We start from the raw sequence: 23972 nt of genomic DNA, 5'->3' as shown, positions 1-23972 counted from the left end.
TGATTCTGTTTGTATTCCTGGAACTCCAGGCTGCTCTGGCACACATTTGAAAGGTTATCTTTAAAACCAAAAGAGTTCAAAATTGATCTTTTCAAGCTAAAATGTACTCCTGCACGGATGTTGCACTGTTTAAAAAGAGAGAATGAGCAAGTGCTGGCGTTGAAATTCTGTTCACAGAGCTCTGCCCACTTGTGTCTCCTTCCCTCCTCCCATTTTTTACCTTCCCGTGGCCAAGGCAGCCCTGGCACCACCACAGAACTCAGCCAAGATTATTTTTGTCATGTAAAGTATCATTTACATAATGTCTAATTAAGCACGTGACTCCAGCAAAGAATCCACGTTCCCCCTCTCCAATATTCCACAAAAAATCTCTCCCCAGCACCTCCAGATCATTGAGGAAAACTTACAGTGGATTTATTCCCTGTGACACTGGTAAACAAATTAATGTGGGATTTAATTGCTTTGTCTCCTCAGCTCGGGCTTGCTTTTAGCAATATTTATCTGGAATTATTATCTACAAAGAAAATAGATTGTAATTGAGCTTCTAAAACTGATGGTGGTTTGAAGTTGACAACTGTCACCATTATTAATCTGAATTTCACTTGAGGGGAGAAGAATGCTTGATCAAGTATTTCTGCAAGGAAGGCTGCTTTTCTGCTGTCTCATGTTTCCTGCAGTATTGTACTCACAAGCAGGGTTGTTTTTTTTTTTTTCCCAGAGTTATTTATTTATTTATTGCATTTGTATAAACCACTCTGGTTCTTTCTCCCAAAGCAGACCAGAAATCCATCTTTAAGCAACCTTTTTTATCCCCTAGTGAAACATAAAATAATCAAATCTCTGCAACACCTGATCCATAACCAGCACCGAGAAACAAACAAAACGACTCAAGTAAAAAAAAATTCCTTAATCATGATTATACAATTCCTACTGCCTCAGCACTATTAGCAGAGACCATTTAAAAAGCCTAAATACAAATATTAGTGTATAAAACAGCAATAACCCATCTGGCTTGCATTAGCTAAAGCAAAGTTTGGATGGTGGAGAGCTGAAAAATGATGACAACATGAGCTATGCATTCCTGAAAGACCTATACATTTCCCAAATTCCTATCTGATTACAGCATATCTCCCAGCTCCAGGAATTCCACACACAAAAACCCCTCTTCAGGTAGAAACCACCACTCTGACACTGCCTCTGTGAAGCAGCTTCAGCAGGATAAAAATAAATAAATTTGCATATTTAAAACTGAAGATACAAATAAGGAACGAATGTCCCAGCCAGGACAGAATTAGCTTTTAAATTCTGGTTTTTACCTGAAGGCCTTTTCCCTTCCTATTTTGAGATTTACAGCAATAAAATGCATTGAAATCTAGAAGTGAAAGTTTCTTTTCTTTAAGGAGAAGCACCCATGCAGGCTGGAGGATGGGAAAGGAAGTAGGCAAACAGAAAGATGTTTGGATATTTGCCAGCGTGAATATGAATGACTTCAGTAAACCTTGGTTATTTTGGGCTAGAAATGTTTTCTCTTTTTAGGATATCGTGACCATAGGCTGGAATTACTGTGGATTAGACACGTGGGCATGAGAAATTGCTTGGGAATTGCAGTGGGGAGAGGCAGGCAGGGATGTGAGGGGCTGGCCACGGAAAAGAGCCCAGCTCAGGCTCTCACACACTCACCTGTGCTCAGGTAATGGCACCATGGCATGCTGTAATTAAATATTTGATGAACACAGGCGTGCACGCTCATTTTCCAGTTCCTAAACCCAGGAAGTGCTGCCTGTCAGGAGCAGGCACAGCAATAAATCCCTCATGTGTTACCAACACAGCCAAAGAGCCTTCAACACTGAGTCCCCCTGTGCCGTCCCTGCTCTGGGGTGGCTGGGGAAGAACAGGGGGACAGGGGAGGGAATTCTCTGTCCAGGTGTGGCTGGCTGGGCCCAGGCTGCAGTTGTGAGGGATGGACAGACAGACACAGACAGACATGACCCAGATTCCCTGTCCCCAGAGTGGCTGCAGCATATCCCAGCCTGTCCCTGCACAGCTCTGGGGCTCCCTGTGCCTCACCCTGCTCCAGGCACACTGCAGCAACCCCAGAGACTGCAGGAACCCAGCTGAGGTGAATTGTGCCCATTTCCAGGCCAGCCCTCCTTGCACAGCCACCTGAGCACTGACATGAGGAGATCTGGCTCCTAAAGGCTCAAGGCAGAGTCCTCTCCTCCCATTTCCTTTGGAGGCCTGGCTCTGCTCTCCATGGAAAAGCACAAAGTCTCTGGCAGCTTCTTCATTTGCTTCTTCTTTCTCATCTTCTTCTTCTTCTCATTTTCTTCTTCTTCTCATGGCAGAGCTCCTCTCCTCCCATTTCCTTTGGAGGCCTGGCTCTGCTCTCCATGGAAAAGCACAAAGTCACTGGCAGCTTCTTCATTTGCTTCTTCTTTTTTCTTCTTTCTCATTTTCTTCTTATTTTCATTTTCTTCTTCGTCTTTCTTCTTCTTTCTCATTTTCTTCTTCTTTTCATTTTCTTCTTCTTCTCATGGCAGAGCTCCTCTCTTCCCATTTCCTTTGGAGGCCTGGCTCTGCTCTCCATGGAAAAGCACAAAGTCTCTGGCAGCTTCTTCATTTGCTTCTTCTTCTTTTTTCTTCTTCTTTTCATTTTCTTCTTCTTTTCGTTTTCTTCTTCTTCTTTCTTCTTCTTTCTCATTTTCTTCTTCTTTTCATTTTCTTCTTCTTCTCAAGGCAGAGCTCCTCTCTTCCCATTTCCTTTGGAGGCCTGGCTCTGCTCTCCATGGAAAAGCACAAACTGACTGGCAGCTTCTTCATTTTCTCCTCTCCCATCCCCAGCAATGCTCCCACACCTAAGTGCTATTTCCCACTGAAGGATTGTGTCCTTAAAAATGCCAAAATGCTGAAGCCCTTTCTTATTAAAGTTCCTGGGCCAGAAAAGGCAATGGGAGGGAAAGATAAGGAAGGATGAAACACTCTTCACCCTTTAGAGTTTGGGAAGTTTATATGGGAAAACTGAGAATGCAAACTTCACTGCTCCTGAAGACATCACTGGGACAAAGCTCTCCCAGTTTATTTGTTCTGTCATTTTAATTGAAAAACCCCAAAATGAGCCCTTGTGTCCATCAGAGACACCACTGCAGAGCCAAGAGCATCCTGCTCAGGGATTCTGCATCTCAGCTGCACTGACTCCAGCCTGTACCCAGTGGCACTTTTCCAGCTTCCAAAGGCACTACAACACGATACCAACCACCCCTTTTTAGTTCTTTAATTAATGGTATGGTGATGGTTTCAGATCAGACACACCAGGAATTAAAAAGCAGCTGCCACACCTTGAGTTTCAGAAAAGGTTCTGGCACAAAGCTTCTCTGGGTTTACAAACTCAGCTTCCTGACACACCTGCAGTGTCTGTTTCCTTCCCAATTTGTTGGAGGGTTGTGAGAAATTCTCATTTCTGTGTTACAGAGCACTGAACACACAACTGGTGACCGAAAAGTCTTGGTAGGATCCAAATGGATCTTGCCAGGAATTACTGATTTCTGACTGGAGGTGCTCACAGGGCAGGTTCTGCACCAACCTCAAAAAATCTGTGTCATTCCTGCACCTGGGCTTTGCTGGCCAAGGGAGGGGGGAGGAGGAGGCTGCACCCCAGCCCTGGGACACCTGCACAGGTAAGGGCAGGCCCCTGGGCAGCACCAGGGTGTAAAAAGCCATGGAACTGGGTTGGAAGTTGGGCTCTGGGTTGGAAGGGTCATTAAACCCATCCAGATCCACCCCCTGCCATGGGCAGGGACATCTCCCACTGCCCCAGGGTGCTCCAATCTTGGGCACTGCCAGGGATGCAGGGGCAGCCACAGCTGCTCTGGGAATTCCCAGTTCCCAATGTCCCATCCATCCCTGCCCTCTGGCACTGGGAGCCATTCCCTGGCTCCTGTCCCTCCATCCCTTGTCCCCAGCCCCTCTGCAGCTCTCCTGGAGCCCCTCCAGGCCCTGCCAGGGGCTCTGAGCTCTGCCTGGAGCCTTCCCTTCTCCAGGGGAACATTCCCAGCTCTCCCAGCCTGGCTCCAGAGGGGCTCCAGCCCTGCAGCAGCTCCATGGATCCCTCTGGGCTCTCTCCAGCAGCTCCAGGTCCCTCAGGACAGCCCAGAGCTGGAAGCTCATGGTTGTACCTGGGCTCCCAGCTGGTCCCTGCTGCGCTGGGGCAGCTCTGCAGGTGGGGTCTCACCTGAGGGCACACACAGTGACAGTCCCTGCCCTGCTCCTGCCTCTGCTGGAGCACAGCCCAGCAGCAGCTGCCTGCAGTTCCCAACCTGCAGCTGAGAGGATTTTCCCAACACCTTTGCCAGGCCTGACAGACACAGGAGGTGCCAAGGAGAGCTCAGGCTGCTTCAGCTGGGAGCTTCCAGGAGAACCCACTTCATCCTCCAGCAGCAACATCAAAAACTTGTAACAGGTACAGAGCTTCAGACACAAACAGTCCTGCAGAGCTTCTTAAAGGCAATAACACAAATCTCTATCCTGGGCAATAAATGCCACTGCAGGCTGCAGGATTTCCACTCTGCTTCTCTGTGGCTTTTAATTCAAGTTCTAAACTAAAGTCAGCTTTTTGTTCTCTTCTGTACTTTCTTAGAACAGGCAACAACAACTTTCTACCACTTGCAATCCCCACACAACTATTCTGCTGTATCTGAACAGAGCTACCCTTGGCAGGAATGTTTTAATCTGTGGGTGGACACCCAGCCATCATTCTGCACACACATCCTGGTTTCAGAGAACTTTTCCCTTAGGTTTCTTTGCAATGAAAAGCTTTGGGTTTTAGAAGGAAGCAAAAAAAAATCCGAATTGAGACAAGCTACTTAAATGCCAGCAAAACTTCCTGTACTGGGGAGAAAAAGGCAGAGATGAATAATCTGTCTGTAAATAATCCACACATGAAATAGAAAACGTGATACTATCACTCATTCCTTGACTGGGACAAATGGGAAATCCTTTCCAGCTCCATCCCAGCAGTGCAGGAGATGTTTTGGGTGGCCCAAGGTCTGTTTTCCTGCACTCACACTTCCACAGCACCTCCCTCCAGCCCAGAGCAGCCTTTAATGAGCTGCTCATCCCTGCTGAACCCACGTGCATCACGTGAGCCTTCATTCTGCACTTGCTGCTGAGCAGAGCAGCCTCTAAAGGAGGGCACTTCACAAAAAGCACAAATTATTTATGAGTATGGATCCTGTGACTTTGGCAGAACACAACTGAACGGTGAAATATTCCTAAATGATACTCTGAAACGCTCCAGAGAGAATTCAGACACATCCACTGCCCCTCCTCCCCAGTGTCCAAAACAGCTGGAAAAAAATCACCGCTTTTTAGCAGCACATTTCTGTTTTCTCTGGAGGAAGGGAAAAGATGAGCATTATTTCTCCAAAACCCCCTTCACAGATGAACCCAAACTTAAATAGCAAAGCGGCACATTGCTGCCTGCCAAGCTTTAACGCAACGTTTTACATCCAGTTTTGCACAACTTCTGAGCAAAGCCCCAAAGCAGTGACATTTATCCCAAAGTGATGGATTCCTGCACTCTGTATTTCACAGGTTGTGAAGAGCCAGCATGGCAGGGTACCCCCAGCTCAGCAGCTCATGAACCAGTGGGACCCCCCTCACCTGGCCTTGGGGACCAGCCTGGCACAGATGTGGGGCTGCCAGCAGCAGAACAGCAAGGGGCCAGCATGGCAGAGCCAGCACTGGAAGGAGCAGGCAGTGGAATTGAGTCTGAGCCATCCCTGAGCTCCACTGCAGGCAGTGGAGCAGCAGCAGCTGGGATGGATCAAGTGCCCAGTGTTGGTTCCCCATCTGGTATTATCTCTCCCAGTGATGTGGCAACAGGACCTTCTGTGTAGAGGGGTGATGAAGCAGAACCCATCTCACCTGCAGCCCCTGGCCCTGACAGTCTGTCCCCAGCCTCTCCAGAAGGTGAAACTGGCCCAGGGCTTGGTCTGGTGCAGAGGGCTGAGAGTGCAGGGGATGTAGCACAGGCAGAAAACCCAGAGAGTGGAAATCCCAACTTGGAGACAAGTCCTTCAGCTGTCAGCCCTCAGCAGGACCTCACCAACACTGGAGAGCAGCCAGCAGAAGAAACCGGGGATGTGGTGCCTGCTGAACTTTCCCCTCCATCAGCACTTGGAGATGGAACAGAAACAGCAACAGGAGGAGCCCCAGCACCGGGACAAGTGTCCTCACCTAGTTCTGCACCTCCCAGCAATGCTGGAATGGAGTCTGATCTCTCAGGGCCTGAAGGACCAGGGGACCTGCCCAGTGAATCTGCCGGCGCTCCTGGGGCTGCACACCAAACCCTGTCACAGTTTGCTGCAGGAAACACTTCCAAGGATTACTGGAGCTTCCTTGCAAGCCAGTGCTCCCCTTCCATCCCAGGCAGAGCCAGCTCCAGCGGCTGCAGCAGCCACTGCACTCGAGCTGCTGCACCCAGCTGAGCCCCAGGAGCACTGAACTCCAGCCACAAGTGCAGCTTGCACAGTTTGGCTGGCAGCTGATGGCTTTTGCTAATTCATGTAAATGGTGCTAACCTGATCCATGGCTCACAGCTGGATTCCCTTTTGGAATATGGCAGGAGTTTCACTCCCAGGTGTCTCAGCCCAGACCTGGTACCATCAAAAGGTGAGGTAAAATTGTGTACAACAAACAGGTGGTTTGGATTAATGATTTTTGTCTCAGCTCAGACCTGGTACCATCAAAAGGTGAGGTAAAAATTGTGTACAACAAACAGGTGGTTTGGATTAATGATTTTTGCACAAGTGGGGTGTTGTGTGTGGAATTTGATATGTTAGAGTACTACAATGGCCAGGATGTTCCAGCTTTTCTCTCTGCTCAGTATTCCCTGAACCTTCTAATGCTAAAGCTGGCACTGCTCAGAGGAGCATTTTCAGCACTTTGCACCATCTATAACCATCACCATAACGTGCCCAAGAACTAATAAGGGTAAAGACAAGTCTATGGCTTTGGGAGAAACATCAAAAATATGAATTTTTTACTGAAAACACAGCTAGAGGCTGATGAAACCCCTCAACACCACCAGAAATGTTTCTGGAAGCTGGAGAGCCTCTTTTGCAGGGAAATGAAAAGTGGCTGCTCCTCCTCTTCCCATCTCTGCTACGAGGAGCTGGAAAGGCTCCTCCTGGATTTCTAAACACTGCCCTGGTGATCAGACTCTGCAGGATGGGTTGTGAGCAGCACAGGATGATTTCAGCACAACACAGGGCAAGTCCCAGCACTCCTCAGAGCCTCCCTAAGGTCACCACCCGTGGGGACACAGCCCAAGAGTCATTGAGCCTGGAACACAACCAGAAGAGAACCAGCCAGAGCTGCTGTAAACTCGATTATGATGTGGGAAAATAGGAGAAGGGACTTCTAGTTTATAAACCATAACATTGCACTTCTGAGGAAACAAGCTGGATGTCCAAAGCATTCATAAAACCAACAGTAAAACCATGTTCCTGATCTTTAACAGCAAAAATGGACTCCCAGCAGAGTAAATAACAAATATCTTCCTATCAGTGGGGTTTAGGAAGTTTGCATTTATAAAAACCCCCTAGAAAACAAACCCCCAAAATGCCCAACCCCCAAACTCGACGTACAGGTCTAGCAAGTATGACAGCATATTTGTGTGAACTGCCAGCTCTGTAAGCCTGCCATGCTGTAACTCAATAGTGCCAGGCACTCGGTGTCCCAGGAGCCCAGGGGACACCTCTGGTGGCCCATTAAAGCAGGATGACCCTGAAGCCACTTGTGTTTGTGCTCCTCACCAGCTCTGGAGCTTCTGCTGGCAAAGGCCTGTCCCAGTGCAGCATCCTGCTAAACTTTTGTTGGTGTCTCTGGGGTTCAGTGGAATTCCTGAGCACGGTCGTTTCCCATCCCTTTGTAATCCCCCATAAACAGCTCAATCATTAACAGCATTAACAACCTGTGCACCACACAACAAACCCTTTATGGCCTCCTCTGCTCTGCCCTGCTGCTCGGGCCTTTTCACCTTTTCTGCTTCTCTCCCCAGTTCTTCTTTCACTTGGGGGTGGGGAAGATCTGGAGTATTTTTCAGTTAGGAGATAAAAAAAAACAACAAAAAAAAAAACCACCTCAAAGAAAAGAAGCCCCAGTCCTTTTGTTGTGCTCAGAGTGATATTTTGTAAATTTGGTTTCCTCTCCCATATTCATTCTGGCCTTAGAATCCAAAATGGTTAGAGATATAAATGTTTCTTCACAGGATGCTCCCAACCCCCTACCAAATATTAGATGTCACTTACTTAAAAATAGAAACTAAGGTCTAAATTGGTAAATTATATCATTGATCCAGGCCCTTTTATCTGTGCTAGGAAAGCTGTAGAATATATGAATTTAGTGGAAGTCTCAGTGCATAAAGTGACTATTCTAGACCCTTAGCAGAAGGTGTCCAAGGGTACAATTTTACATCAATTTTTCTTGTTTTAACTATGAACTCATCAGTGAACAAGAAACCAGAATGTTATCCCGTATACTTCTGCTTTGTTTCATGATTTGTTATTCATTTCTGTTTTAATGCAATGTCATTTTAAGTTTTGGAAGAAGAATCAGGGAACTGCACCCATCTCACCTCATTACTGAAGGGTCTCAGGGTTTCTAACACCAACATATAAAAAATAAACTTACAGGTCACATCCTTGCCACCACACTGGGTTTGCTCCTTCTAGATCTTCAAACAAAGCAAGAGCATGACCCTAAACCACCTGGGCTGACCCCATCCCATCAGAAAAGCATCCATATCCAGCAGCATCTTCAGATTAATTAAAAAAATTCAACAATTATGTGTCAGGGAAGCCCATTCTCTCCAAAGGCAGCTTTCCCTCAAGATGCAATTGTTCTGCTCATCATTTCTCAGCCAACTGCTCAATAAGCTGCATATTGAATGTGAGATGTCTAATGAGCGTCTCCATGACTGCAGAAATGACAACTTCCCAAAACAGAAGGTCTGGTTCCCAAATGCTGCAGTCTGGATAGCATTCACCTGCTGTCAGCCTGCTGAACATTCCTCATGGCCCTGCCCGACACAGGACAGGAGGGATCCTCCAGTCAGTCCCATGTAGGACCATACAAACATTTCCCCAGGATTTTATCTCTCTGATTTCCCCTCCCTACCAGACAGTGTCAAGCCAGGCCAATGCCCTAAAAGCAGCAGCAGTTTTCTGTAGAATGACCCTGCAGTGAGGGCTGTGCTGCTGATCCCTGCCAGTCCCCCACAAGTCCCAACGGGCAGGGACACGACAGCTCCTGCTCCGAGAGCTCCAGGGCTCACCTGGCCCCACCTCCACTCACGCCCTGCCGGCTCCAGAGGCGGTGCCAGCCCCAGGGATGGCAGCACAGCCCCTGGGTCCTGCTGGAGGGAATGCTGCTGGGCTCTGGGCACACAGGCAGCTCAGGGGCTCCCTGAGCTCACCCCAAACACACAACTCAGCTGGCACAGCGTGGCACGGAGCCCGGGGCCAAGGGACCCCAAAATAATCCCATTAATCCTGCCCCAAAATAATCCCATCAATCCTGCCTGGGTCCTTAGCACAGGGGCAGCTCCCAGCAAAACTTTCATGGGTGTCCATGGAGAGCAGGGTGGGATGGAAACCCTTCCCTGGGGATGGATGGATGTCCATGGAGAGCAGGGTGGGATGGAAACCCTTCCCTGGGGATGGATGGATGTCCATGGAGAGCAGGGTGGGATGGAAACCCTTCCCTGGGGATGGATGGATGTCCATGGAGAGCAGGGTGGGATGGAAACCCTTCCCTGGGGATGGATGGATGTCCATGGAGAGCAGGGTGGGATGGAAACCCTTCCCTGGGGATGGATGGATGTCCATGGAGAGCAGGGTGGGATGGAAACCCTTCCCTGGGGATGGATGGATGTCCATGGAGAGCAGGGTGGGATGGAAACCCTTCCCTGGGGATGGATGGATGTCCATGGAGAGCAGGGTGGGATGGAAACCCTTCCCTGGGGATGGATGGATGTCCATGAAGAGCAGGGTGGGATGGAAACCCTTCCCTGGGGATGGATGGATGTCCATGGAGAGCAGGGTGGGATGGAAACCCTTCCCTGGGGATGGATGGATGTCCATGGAGAGCAGGGTGGGATGGAAACCCTTCCCTGGGGATGTCCATGGAGAGCAGGACAGGATAGAAACCCTCCCTCCCCAAAACCCATTCAATGTGTTAAATGTTAAATTACTCCAATTTATCTGTGTTGCCATCATTTTTCCTTAATGCTACATTCATTGTAAAAAAAATACCAATTCTATCAAGATGTCTACTTCAACACACTGAAATTCCCATTTTAACCTGCGTGCTCCAAACCCTCTCACACTGCAGCTCAAGGCCTGCAGAGTAAAACGAGATCTAAAGCAAAGCCAGGTTAAATATCTCAATTTCCTTCTTGCTGGAAGTTCAGCATCCCCTTCCCAGCCTGCTGGAGATAATCCCTGCCAGGCTCCCCAAGTGCAGACACAGGAGCCTCTGTGAGCACACTGAACTGCTTCCTTTTCTCCTTGGAAAGATTTAATAACCTACAACTTTCCTCCCTGCCCTACCTGGAGTCCAGCCTTTGCTTCCCCCTCGTATCGAATCTGCTAAAATAAAATTTTATAGAGTGTCAATTCAACAAAGGCAAAACTATAAAGTCTGTTCTGACAGCTTCCTTTCTCTCAAAAATTTAATCAAAAAAAGGAAAAAAAAAATCCTTTGCCCTTGAGAAGATGAATTGAATAGCCTTAGGTATTCTATAGCTGTATTTATGAAAAGCTTTTGGACACTAAAAGTCTCTACAGAAATGGGGAGAGTGTTTTGCTCAGGTCATAAAATTTCTTTTTTTTACATTGCACAGAGAAAAATCTGCTGTGAAACATCCACTCTGAAACAGCAGCTGACCTGTGGGAGAGGCACCAGCCCACAGGGACAACAACCCCAAAACCCCACAAAACACACAGGAAAAGTCACTGCTCCCCTAAACATGAAAATATTTCCCTCCAGAAATATACAGTGCTCTGCCCAGACATTAATTACAATTTTTTGTACCCAAAAAATTAACTATATTTTATTATTATTATAAAATTATTATTATGAAATTATTACAAAATTAATTTTATGAAATTATTATTATTATTAGTAGTAGTAGTAGTAGTAGTATTAGTATTATTATTATTATGTACCCAAATATTTAATATTATTTATGGCAGCACCAAATCACAGGAAAATAATACAACAAAATATTTAAAAATGAAAGAAACTATCATTTTTCTACATAAAAATGGAAAATAAAGTAAAAATCATGTAAAAGTAATGCAAAGCTCCCTGGCTATGAGTGAAAACAAAAGCAGCTCTTTAAAACACTGAATAACTCCATGAATTTCCCATTTAATATTGTATGCTGGAATGTTGCAGGAATTTTTTCTTTTCCTCACTTTTATCCAAAACATTTTAGTTTAAATTTAAAATGTAGTGTTTTAGAGTAGTGAGAAGAACTTGTTAACGAGCAGGATTCTGAACAGGTAATTTCACTTGAACCAAGTCCCTCCAGTCTGTCTGATGTCAAAGGCTCAACTGACTTGTGTGTTACTACATAAAAACCTAAATAAAACCCCAAATCCCCTCAAATCTGGTTTAAAAATTATAACAAATATTAACATATTTTTCATCAGACAGTGAATCACGAGGAAATATCATTACTGGTTTGCAGATAATTTCATTTCAGCTGATTGAACAAATCCCTTTTCCTTGCCTGTGACAGAACTAGAGGACAATATTTATTTGAAATGTACAGCTGGGTGATTTAAAGAAAATCAACCAGTACTTTGGGACAGGTTTGGGTTTTGGATTTGTTTACAGGTAGAACAGGAAAAAAAACATTAAAATTAAGTTAATTTTTAGTAAGCTCCAGCTAACCAGAAGCTAACATAGATTAATATCAGTACTTTCAGTTTACATTATCCAATAGAAATTAAATTCAGAAATCAAGTTTCTGCACTGATAAGAAGTCTGCTCGTCCTAAATAACCACTTGTATTTTTTTATTCTTCATGGAACTATGTAAAATTATCCTCCTGTATTAGGTCCAAAATAATTTTTCCAGAAGACAGTGACAAAAATTAAAATCCCACATTGTTCCTGATATTTTCTACATTACAGTAATATCAAGGCTCTGGTTATGACTGGCAAATGCACAAAAAAACCAATGTCCAATAGAGAGACACAAAATCCTTCAGTCACTCCTTGAGTTCAAAGGCATCAGAGAATAATTCTTAGAATGCAGATTGTTTCATGTTTACAAAATCAACACATCTGGCTCCTTCTTCTGCTGGGATTCCTCCAAAAATTGAGTTCCTGTTTTTATTGAAATATTTAAGCACTGGAAAGAAACTGAGTTATTCAAGAGAAACCCCCTTTCCTCACTAAGCTGCACTGAATTTATTTCATTAAAGGCCTGCTTCAACTCATTATCTCAAAGTAGAAAATGCTAAATCATATTAGGGCTCCTGTTCAACAAAATAAACTTTTCTGGCTGCATTTAAAGGAAAAATGTTTGTCCCCGTATTTGTAAATTCAGAAATATTTCTTCCAGAAAAGAGGAAGATACAAGAAATTTCAAGACTAATTTTTGTATTTGTTAGAACAAATACAGAAATAAATTCAGAAATATTTCTTCCAAAAAAGAGGAAGAGACAAGAAATTTCAAGACTAATTTTTGTATTTGTTAGAATACAGAAATAAATTCGGAAATATTTATTCCAAAAAAGAGGAAGATACAAGAAATTTCAAGACTAATTTTTGTATTTGTTAGAATACAGAAATAAATTCGGAAATATTTATTCCAAAAAAGAGGAAGATACAAGAAATTTCAAGACTAATTTTTGTATTTGTTAGAACGATAATTTTTTTTTGGTGGGATAAATTCCTAAGCCTTAAAACTCCACAGATAAGAGTTAAAATAAAGAAGTTCAATTCTCTACCAGAATGCATTTGCTCAAGTGTAAAGCTAACAAATGCTAAAATTTTTGGCAACACGTCTGCATTTCTGAATCATTAGGTAGTCAAACTATTTTTTGATTTTGCTTGCATGATGTTGGATTAGAATAATCCATATAAATCAGAGGTTTCCCCTGCCTAGGAATAGTGAGTTTGGTGGCAAAAGGAGGCACAGACGGGCAGGGAGGCTGTGACAGACCCACAGAGCTGCCTTGGATGTGCAGCACTGGATCAGGATTGTTTACTCAGGGGACGAGCAAGGAGAATAAAGTCAAAGTAAACACAACACAGGCAAGGCATGCACAGCATTCCAGGCACCCTCTCCACTCTGGGATGCTTCCCTAGGAAAAATCAGCCATGGATGATGGGCTGGAGCAGAGCAGAACCAAGCTGGGATAAAGGAGAAGCCAGCTCCAGGCATGGGCTGAACTGCTGGAGACTTCCCCCCTGTAACCCAAACAGCCAGGCCAACGTCCTCCAAGGTGTGAAAGCATTTCTGGGGCACTGGTACAGCTCCTGGTGATGGTTCAGGTTTAGATTTTATATTTTTCAGATTCTGTGCTGCTTTAGTGTCTAAGTCTAGGCTTCATATTAGGGCTCTCTTCACAGAGCAGGGAGACAAAACAATTCCTGCTCCAGCTGGGCACCGAGGACAAATGACCCAAATCTCAGCCCAGGAGCACAAACCCCGTGGGCTGGAGAGAGAAAAACAAGCAGGGTGGGAGTGCAGGGGCTAAAGCTGGAATGGGACAATGAACTGCAAGGTGCAAATGGAGCAGAACTGATCCCAGGGACAGACCCCGGGAGCGCTCGTGCATTTTGGGGCCATTTTGGTTCATCTTGGGTGCAGCCCTGGCTGGGCTCTGGTGCTGCCCGAGGTGGATCCATGGAGGAGATGCTGTGAATGAATCCCTGCTTTATTCCTCAGCTCTGTGAAGTCTCTGTTCCAGGTCAGCCTCCACAAGGCACCACTGGTGTGAGAGCAGCCAGGCCCGCTCAGCAGCAACTCCCAGCTCTTCCAAGTTGAGGCAGCAACAGTGGCAATATTATGGAATTATTTATACACTCACAGGCCTGTTTACTTCCCTTTTCAAATCATTCTGAGGCTGCTGGATGTAAAGGCTGTGATTAAGCAGCACTTTCTGGTTGATACTGTGTGAAAATATTCGTGATACTTGTGGCTTCAGCCAGGCTGCCAGGTGGGGTTTTCCCATCAAGAGTCACCAGCTCCCCTTCCCATCATATTGTGGATCCCAGGGCTGGGAGAGCTGAGGGTGCTCACCCGGAGAGGAGAAGGATCCAGGGAGGATCCAGGAGACCTTTCCAGGGCCTGAAGGGGCTCCAGGAGAGCTGCAGAGGGACTGGGGACAAGGGATGGAGGGACAGGAGCCAGGGAATGGCTCCCAGGGCCAGAGGGCAGGGATGGATGGGACATTGGGAATTGGGAATTCCCAGAGCAGCTGTGGCTGCCCCTGGATCCCTGGGAGAGTCCAAGGCCAGGCTGGATGACCCAACCATGGAATGGGGTGGGATGGGATCCCTTCCAACCAAGCCACTCCATGATTCTCTGACCTGCTCCCCTCTGTCAAGGCAAACAATTCTCACACCCCCACAGCCCCTGCTCCCCACATTCCCCTATTTTCCTTACAGCCCTGACTAACTCTGCCCCAAACTCCAGCTGTGCCTCACCCCCTTCCCTCCCTGCTGCCCCCACATCCCCTCACAGCTCCTGACCACCAACCCCTCCCCAGGCTCTGCCTGTTCCGAGCGTTTCCCCGCTCGCTTCCTTCCTCCTGCAGCAGCTTTCAGTTACAGCCCTGCTCCTTTTTGGGGAGCCAACCCCAAAGCCACAGAGAGCAGCAGGAAGGGCTTTTATCCACAGGCTGCACCTTGCAGCTCCACGGAACTGCCCCTGCCCCGAGGCAGCCTCACCATCCTGTGCACAAAAATCAAAATATTTCAGCCTATTGGATGCACTCCCTGAAGTGTGATGGGGTTTTTGTGGGGCGATAAACTCGCTGCCCCAAAAACACATAGACCATTCCCAAGGCAACTCAGAGTTAGTAACTTGTCAGGAATGTCTATTGGGGCTCAATAAAGTAGGTGAGTAAAGCAGGAGTAAACAACAGCAGAGTCTGTGCAAATTGAGGACGGAATAATTACGGATTACACTGGACAGGATTAATGCAGAGATTAAAAAAACACAGTAATTATTTGGGAATTTCTGATGAACATCCAGGTCCACAGAGCCTAATCCCAAAATCCCACCTGCCTGTGAAGCCCTCTGGAGCACAGGACAACCAACTCCCAACACTGGGACAGGCAATAAAACCTCTATAAAGAATTTTCTTTCAAGACAACAACTGGAAATGCCTTAAAATGTCCTCAATTTAATGTTCACCATCAGCAACAATTCAGTTTACATTCACCACCATTGTACTGAACATTTCCTATATTACAAATGCCTTTGACTGCTACCTACCAAAACACAAACTAAAAAGCATTTCATTTTTTCTATAACTGCACAGAAACATTTCAGACTCACATACACCATCACAAAGTATTATAATTATTTGCAATAATTAGCAAAAGGTAAATATTAACAGTTTTTTACTGTTTTTTTGACTGCAATAACATTAAAAATGAGAATAATCTACTTCCAACTGTTCATCTATGGGATAAGTCTCTCTCAGGTTGTTGCATCTGTAACATCAAAAAAAACCTGAATAAAGTTAAACTTAGTTTTATTTAGCATAGATCAATACTTGGAGAAACTACTGATCAATTCTTTTTGATTTTTTTTTCTTTGAAAATTAAAAAAACTGTAACAACAGGCTCTGCAAAGTTTAGATATTCCTTCTCTGACAAAGCAACAGTTATTAGTCTGATAATTATTATTTAAGAAAAAGGATGCTGCCTACACATGGGAATAATTTTAGTGGCATGTAAGTTCCTTTAACATAAAAATGAAAATTTCAAATATTGTCTTGATTTTCTGTTTACTTTAAGTTCCAGGGACATGCTCCTAAATTCTGCAGATTCTCAATGCCTGCAGACCCTTAGCAGGACTCTTCCATCAAGGAGCTGAGTTACAGCAGATGATTAAGGACTGATCTATAACTGTGCAGTTTTTAGGGAAAGCAGCACAGGGAAAAGCCCAGGAACCCCCAGAATTCCCCCAGGAACCCACAGGGCAGCTGATGAAGGAGCTGCCCAACTTTGGGGGAAGCATTACTTGGTTACAAGTTTTGTTCCCCAATACCTTTGTGAAGTTACAACTCATAAAAATTCAGATTTAGGGCTAAAATGATAAACATTTTAGCAGTGAAAACAGAATAGACATTATTATTATATTTTTTTCCTTGAAGATTTCATATCTACATATTTACTAGTAGAGTCTCAAGAGTAGAAACATTGGATAGATATTTCCAAAAATCTAAATCACCCACACCACAGTTTTTATACCCAGCTTAATGCCTGAATTAACATATTTATCAAAGAAAAGTGGGCTACAAAAGCTCCAAGATGTGCTGAGAGTAACAGAGGTTCCAGCAGAGCCCCAGCAGCACTGGCAGGCTCCAGCCAGGGCACCCTGCACAGATGGACAAGTCATTTTTAGAAATGAATCACGCTGCAAACGATTGCACTAATTTTAAACCAGAGGTGAGGAACCAATAGCCTCCAGCCCAGATATGGTTTGCTTCAGCTGGCCCACAGACACAGCCCTGCTTTATTACTTAATAACACCCAGGCAGCTCCAAGGGAGCCACGTGGCTTTTAAAGGCTCCAAAACTCACAGGTTTGTAAGGACATGGTCCTTAAATTCCAACATCATTCCCAAGTTTCAGGTATTACATGGAATTTTGGGTTTATTTTTTGGTTTATTTTATTGTTCTGGCTACCCTGAGCAGGTGGGATTTCCCAGCCTCAGTGTTTAAATAATCTTAGCAGGGAAAAGCCAACTTTGATTGAGTTTGGACAACTCAAGGGTTGTGCTAAAGGATTTTGGTACCTGCTCTGGTAATTAGGACAAAACTTCCACTTGGAGAGCCACAATCCCAAACCCAGATGCCAGTGTGTCCAGTTTGAACTTGAAAGGGAGCAGTGAGAGGAATTTCTGGGGGCAATGAGATGCCAGGGCTTGGCTGTGATCCCCTCTGCAGCTCTGGCCAGGCTGGTCTCAGGCCACACAAGGTTCAGCTCTCACTGGGGCTCTGATGCCATCAGCACCAACAAACCCTTCCCCAAGCCCTTCCACAAATCCTTCCACAAACCCTTCCACAGGCCCTTCCCCAGGCCCTTCCCCAAACCCTTCCCCAAACCCTCCCACAGGCCCTTCCCCAAGCCCTTCCACAAACCCTTCCCCAAACCCTTCCCCAAACCCTTCCCCAAGCCCTTCCCTAAGCCCTTCCCCAAACCCTTCCCCAAGCCCTTCCACAAACCCTTCCACAGACACTCCCACAGACCCTTCCCCAAACCCTTCCCCTGCCTCCAGCTCCCCAACCCAGCAATTCACTCCCCTTGGGACAAAATCCAGAGGAAAAGTCATTTTAAACAGCACCTCCAAAAGCCAAACCTTTCCTAGCATAGCACAAATGGGGAAAATTCATATTTTCGGAGCTTTCACAGGGAGCTGCTGCTTGAGAAACATGGGATGAGCCTTCCAGAAACAACTCAAAAGCCAGCAAACTTTACAATATTTGCCATTCCAGGCAGGCACGCTCAGGAACAACAAGACAACAGCACATTGCATCACCAACACATCCACCTCTGAAACCTGATCCAAGCCTCTTCCCCATAAAGATTACCAGGGAACAACGTACCCCTCTCCTGCCCCCAAGCCCTAAAAGACAAAAGGAAGTTCTGTTCTAAAAAAACCAGCTCACTACAGATTCCTGATTACTTTGTTTCTTCAATCAATGATCTCATTTGTTCACTTTTGCAGTGTTTTCTTCCAAAAATAGCAGATACTAAAAAAATTCTTCTTATCTACAGTTTGGATGAGAGGATCCAGCACAATATTTTTTTTGTGCTTCTCTTCTACACACAGTTAAAATAAATAAAATTTATCTCCTTAAATTGACAGCGTGCTTATATAAAAAAATTAAATAGATGCATAAAGCTTCATTGCAGTCTTCAAAACAAAAAAAATTAAATTAAATAGATTAGGGAGAAACATGACCAAAAATATAAAGTTGTGTTTATTATTTTCATTATTTCATGTGTTTTGGTTAGATGGGAGCTGCAGAGTCAGTCTTGGCAAAATATATGAAATTTGTACTCATTATGGTGGGCCTAGTCACCTCTATATATATATATATAAAATAGATATGATATATAAAAAATATATATAATACATATATAATATATATAATAGATATATATAAAATATATATAGATATCTATATAAATATATATAATATATAATATATAAAATATACATAATACATATATATATAATAGATGTATATAAAATATATACAGATATCTATATAAATATATAGTATATAATATATAATATATAAAATATATATAATACATATATAATATATATAATAGATATATATAAAATATATATAGATATCAATATAAAATATACATAGATATCTATATAAATATATAGAGATATATATAAATATACATGAGGTAGACAGGTGAAAGCCTCAAGGATGAAGACAAACCCAAACATTTCACGGATTTTGATCAACCTTTAATTTGTCACAACAAATAATCCTAAATAACACATTGGCAATGATCTACCAGAGCTTAAAACCGAGTCTAAAATTGGCCAAGTGAAATTGAATTTCCATGTTTTCCACCATCAGGCAGCATGAATGGAAAATTGTGCCTATCTGTATTTGTGATATGCAGGCCCAGGTTGGAGCTGGCCAGATTTTCTCCTACCTTAGGCTGTGTTTGTTGCCTTTGGCAGGGGGGTACAAGGCAACATTATCTCGTGCCTTCCTTGATCTCAACGTTGGGAATATCAGCATTTGATCCAGCAGGATTTGTTGTGCAAACAATTGACAACTGTTCTGCTTCCCTCACTTGGGAATTTTCCTGAGCGAGGCCACGCCACTGATGCTGCAGAGCAAGGGCCCTCATATTTCACATGCTATTTACATTTCAGATTGCTCACACACCAAAATAATTCTGCATTTAATGCCACTGAAAATGTACACTAAGCAAAAATTATGACAATTTTTTTTTTTTCAATTTTACCTCATAGCAAAGTAATGAATTAATATATTGCTTCTATGTGTTCTGGTTATATTATATATATAATCAATATCTGGTTATCAGATATTGTGGCAAGATAAGAATTTTTAAAATATTGCTAGCTTAGTTTAAAACATTTTCTGGAAAATAAAAATATACAAAATAAACAGCAGATTTAATTTAACTAGAATAATAAATGAAAGAATAAAGGTTTGCTTAGAAACATAAAAAGAATTTTCAAGCACTTTACCACTTTATTTTAAAGCACATTTAAAGCTCCCGAAACAGAATATTTCAGAAAAAAACCCTCAAACAAACAAGAAATGGATCTTGGGCACCTCCAGCTCCACCACCAATGGAGCCCAGAGCAGGATTTGTCCCTCGGTCACTCCCAGGGGAAGGATGGGAGGCGATGGGGATTCTGGGGCTGGGAACACCTGTCAGGCTGCACACAAACCCAGCTGAGCAGCCCATTGCACAGAGCTCTGTGAATAGCCATGGCAGGGCCCTCAGTGATCGCTGCTGCCAGCCTGGAGCTCAGGGCTCGCAATGCACCCCAAAGCAGCACTGCAAAGTTCCAATCAGTGATTTTACTGCTTCTTGTAGATGTTAATTTATATATTTACCTATTTGTGTACGCAGCTAGACTCGTTTGCATGTGTACTCATACACTTTTGAACATTGCAGTCCAAGTGATTTTGATAAATTTCACCTTGATTTAAAAATAGTACCAAGTCTGAACTCCTTTCTAGACGATTCATCAAGAAATAGAAATTGCTATAATAAAGAACTTGGAATTCAAAAGAGGGGAAGAGTCAGCACTTCTCAATTTCTTAACTGCTGCTTTTTGTTTTATTCCCTCTTCGTTTAGCTGCAGATACACAGAGAAAAATGAAAGCATCCTGAAAGCTATTTCCAATGCTCTCCCAAAATTTCATCCCTAATACCAGCCCTGGTTCCTGTGCAGGCCCATTTGAAACTGATTGAGCAGAATTATTGCACCTAATAGTTCCAAAAATAAACACAAAGAGAAGCCAATGAGAGCCTGTGGTTTCCAACGTTCAAGCAACTCTTTAAAAGAATAAGCAGGTCCTTAATGACATAAGAGCATTAAAAAGGAAATAAATGTATCCTGTATCTTTTTATTTTTGAAATCAATGGTAATTCTGATTTCACTGGGACAGAACAAGAACCAAACAAACCCAAACCCTCAGACAACCCAACAAGGCTGAAAGCACAAACAGAATTCCCCACTTGCCCAAAGTTCTGGCAGGATTTTTGCAAAGGGAGCTCGGCCACTTTCAAACTGAGCGTCCCTGGCCATGAGCAGCTGAGCCTGAACTGCTTTGTGCCCGTGGCCCCTTAAGCCCATGGAGAGACCCTGGGACATGAGTGGGGCTCCAGATGGGCACAGGGGCTCCCACCTGGCCTGGGCTTTCCACAGGGAGCACTGCCTGCTCAGCCACAAACCCATGGTGGGCTCACAGACGGTATTCCAGACACTCATCTTCCACAGAGAAGGAACAACCACGAGGAACAGCAGGAAAAAAAATATAAATCCACTGACAAAACGAATTAAATGACCCAGCTGAATCCCAAGGCATCCTGGAGAGGACTGTGATGATGCCAGGATCTCCTGTGCCTTTGAACAAGGAGAAACACTGATCCCTGCACAGCCCAACAATGAAAGGACAGCAAGAAAAGTTCAATTATTGAAGGTATTGCATCATAAAGATTCTCCTCAAACATCCGCCTCCCTAATCCAAACAGAGACCAACTCATCTGGCCACAGAGGAAGGAAGGGATGGCAGAAACTCCACAGAAACATGAATAAAGTCAGGCCTAAACAGCATCTCCATGCTCAGCACAGCCATGGCAGCTCCTTGCTAACTCCAGAAGCCACTGACCCAGAATACAGCAAAATAATTATTAATTCTGTCCCCAAAGATAAAGAACAGGAAAATCCACACCAAGTTTTCCTAGAAGCAGTCAGCACCTGTAAATATCTCAATAATAGCAACAAAAAGAGCTTAGGAACCCAACTAAAAGGAAACTGGGTTGCCTTTCAGTTACAGCTGTTGATAATTCCCAATCTTTCCCAGCACAGGTTGAAAGGTTCAATTCCTTCAGCTCTAGGGAGGTTGTGACGGCAGCCAGGAGGCCCAAATTAGCCTGAGACCCCTTTGTGCCAAGCAGAAATGCAGGAATTGCCACCCAGAATCCTCCAGAGGGCCCTTCCCACACCAATCCCACAGCTCTCCCTCCAGCACAGACCTGGCTGCAGGACTGGAGGCCTATGGAAATGAAGGTTTATCAGTTATTTTATCTCTAGGGTTTACAGCAAGAAAAAACCCTGACTTACTCTGCCCAGCTTCAGAATCCTGTTCTATTTCACTGTGTGACCATATTAAACCAAACCATAGGTACTTCAAAGCCCCAAACACAAGGAGATGGTGAAATCCCTGCAATAATCACTGTATCACACCACTGGAGGATGTGGAAGTTGGGGGCAGAGCTGCAGCTCTACAGACACGGGGAATGTAATCCTGCAGCCACTGTAGGCTTCCATAACAGAGCAATGCAGATCAATGGGATCTCAGGCTGAGAAAAGCAGCAGTGTCATGAAATAAAATAATCCAATTATGTCCTTCCCTCCTGGACAGGCTTTTGCTGTCCAACTCCCACCTGTGGTAAGCATGTTTAAATCATGGGTGTTTATACACAGATCTGGTAATTTTGGGGATTGACACCATTGAGGTTTTGTCCCCACACGTTTAAACCCAAAGTTATCACAAGCAAAAAGAAAACTAACAGCAAACTATGAGAAAGAGCTACAGTTATGGCTGCTGCCTCCAATTCTCCATCACAACATTGTCCAGTATCAATCAAGCTCTTCTGTTCCTTCCACTCCATCAAATTACAGCTCTCACAAACTCATCCCAGCCCGACCCCAAACCTGCTGCTTCCCACCAGATACAAACCAGGAATGGGAGACAGCCCAGCATGCCAGGAGAGCTCTTTCTTGTGGGCATCCTTCAGTGACACACACTCTGTGCTCACCGTTTAACTGGGGTGCCCCTCTGGAACACACACCCATGGCCTACTCCATGGTTCTGCACCCAGCGCTTAATAAACCAAAAATAATAAACCCAGAATAAACCAAAGCGCTCCAACCGCCTTTTGGAAATTACAGAGGACATAATTAAGCTCCAGAAATAAGCAGACAACAGCAATTCCACTATAAACATCCTACTTGTGTAGGGGACTGTCTCATCTCAACTTGGTGCTAACACCTCAACTCTTCCTTCTGGATCCTTGCAAACATCTAGGAGGCATCTCCCAATATTTCCTCGAGTCCACAATTTAGTTTGACATTTAAAGCCATTACATTTTAACCTATTTCAGACGTTTGAACACGTAAGTTTCCCTGGAACCAGCAGCAAACATGGTCAGGCCAGTCCACCAGCAGCACCTGGCCAAGAGGGTGAGCGGGGATGGAGACACTTGGCCTTCCCAGCAGAAACCATGGAAAAACACATCCCGACATATACATCCCAACAAACCATTGCCCAAATATAGCCGGGCACCACCGATAAACCAGGGGCTGCCACCAAAGCACATCCCAACCCGCAGACACCAAGTCCAGCTCCTGGACTGTCTATCCCCTGGAAGTTCAGCTCGGGAAAGGGTCTTTGTACAAGTGGTCTTTGTACCTTCACCACCGCAGGGGTTTAATAACTCAAACAATAAGTCAAACAACGGCCTGGAACCTGGGGGGCAACGCCGGGGCTCCCTGATATCCCGGGAAAACAACACTTGGGGCACTCGGCCGGGGCTCGGCACCCACCGCAGCACCCCGAACTTTGCCCGGCGCCCCCGCCGCCGTCACCCGCCTCCCCTCCCGCTCCGGAGGGGCCCAAAGGAGCATCCCCGGAGCATCCCCCGACAACAAAGCTGGGGCGGGGGGCGCCGGGAAGGGGCCCGGAGTGACAGGCGGTGCCCCCCCGGGGTAAACAGGGGGTAAACACGGGGTAAACAAACAGCCCCCCCCGCCCCGCCGCTCCCCCCGCACTCACCTCAGGGCCCCCGGGCGCAGGGAGGAAGGCGGAGACGCACACAAAGGGTAATAAAGGGGGAGGAGGAGGAGGGAGCGGCGCTCCGCGGGGCCGCCCCCGAGGGACGAGGGGGGCTCTCGGTGTGTTTAGGGGGGATGTGGAAGAAACTCCCCGGCGGGGCTGCGGGGGGGGCAGCGACTCGGGGCCCCCCGCCCCCGCCTCGGCGCGGCGCTGCTTCGTGTCCCTTCAGCGGCGCGAACAACCGGCCGTCCCGCCGCCGCCCCCCCCCGCGCTCCTCCTCATCGCCGCCGCCGCTGTCGGGAAGGAGGAGGAGGAGGAGGAGGAGAAGGAGGAGGAGGAGGAAGAGGAGGGGAGGCAGCAGCGGCGGCCGCCACCGCGCATGCGCCCCGGGGGAGCTCGGGAGGCCGCGGGGAGGAAGGGGGGGGAAACGGGGGGGGGGGGGGGGGGGAGACGACGACTTCCCACAGCGCCGCGCGCGCCGCTCCCGGAAACGGATCCGGGACAGGGAGGAAGGAAGTGGATGAGGGGGAGGAAGAAGGGGGGGAAATGGACGGGGAGGAAGTGACGAGAGAGGAGCGGAGGGGAGGGAAGGGGAAGGGGCGGGGAGGGGAGCGCCCGGTGACGTGAGGGGGCGGTG

General features: G+C 45.7%; 1 protein-coding gene across 1 annotated transcript in view; it reads right to left on the bottom strand.

The window, feature by feature from the left end:
* The window catches only part of MBD5 (methyl-CpG binding domain protein 5), a 129615-nt gene extending 106175 nt beyond the window's left edge, over window positions 1–23440 (bottom strand). The window contains exon 1 of the mRNA XM_054277994.1: window positions 23336–23440. The gene's annotated coding sequence lies outside the window, so the exon portion shown is untranslated. The remainder of the gene's footprint in view (window positions 1–23335) is intronic.
* Between the last annotated feature and the right edge of the window lie 532 nt (window positions 23441–23972).

This window comes from Melozone crissalis, unplaced genomic scaffold, assembly GCF_028551555.1.
Source record: "Melozone crissalis strain CALT ecotype California unplaced genomic scaffold, PUWL_Pcris_2 ptg000023l_1, whole genome shotgun sequence".
Classification (NCBI taxonomy): Eukaryota; Metazoa; Chordata; class Aves; order Passeriformes; family Passerellidae; genus Melozone; species Melozone crissalis.
Note: the sequence above shows the minus strand (reverse complement) of the source record. Positions and strands in the feature narration are given on the sequence as shown.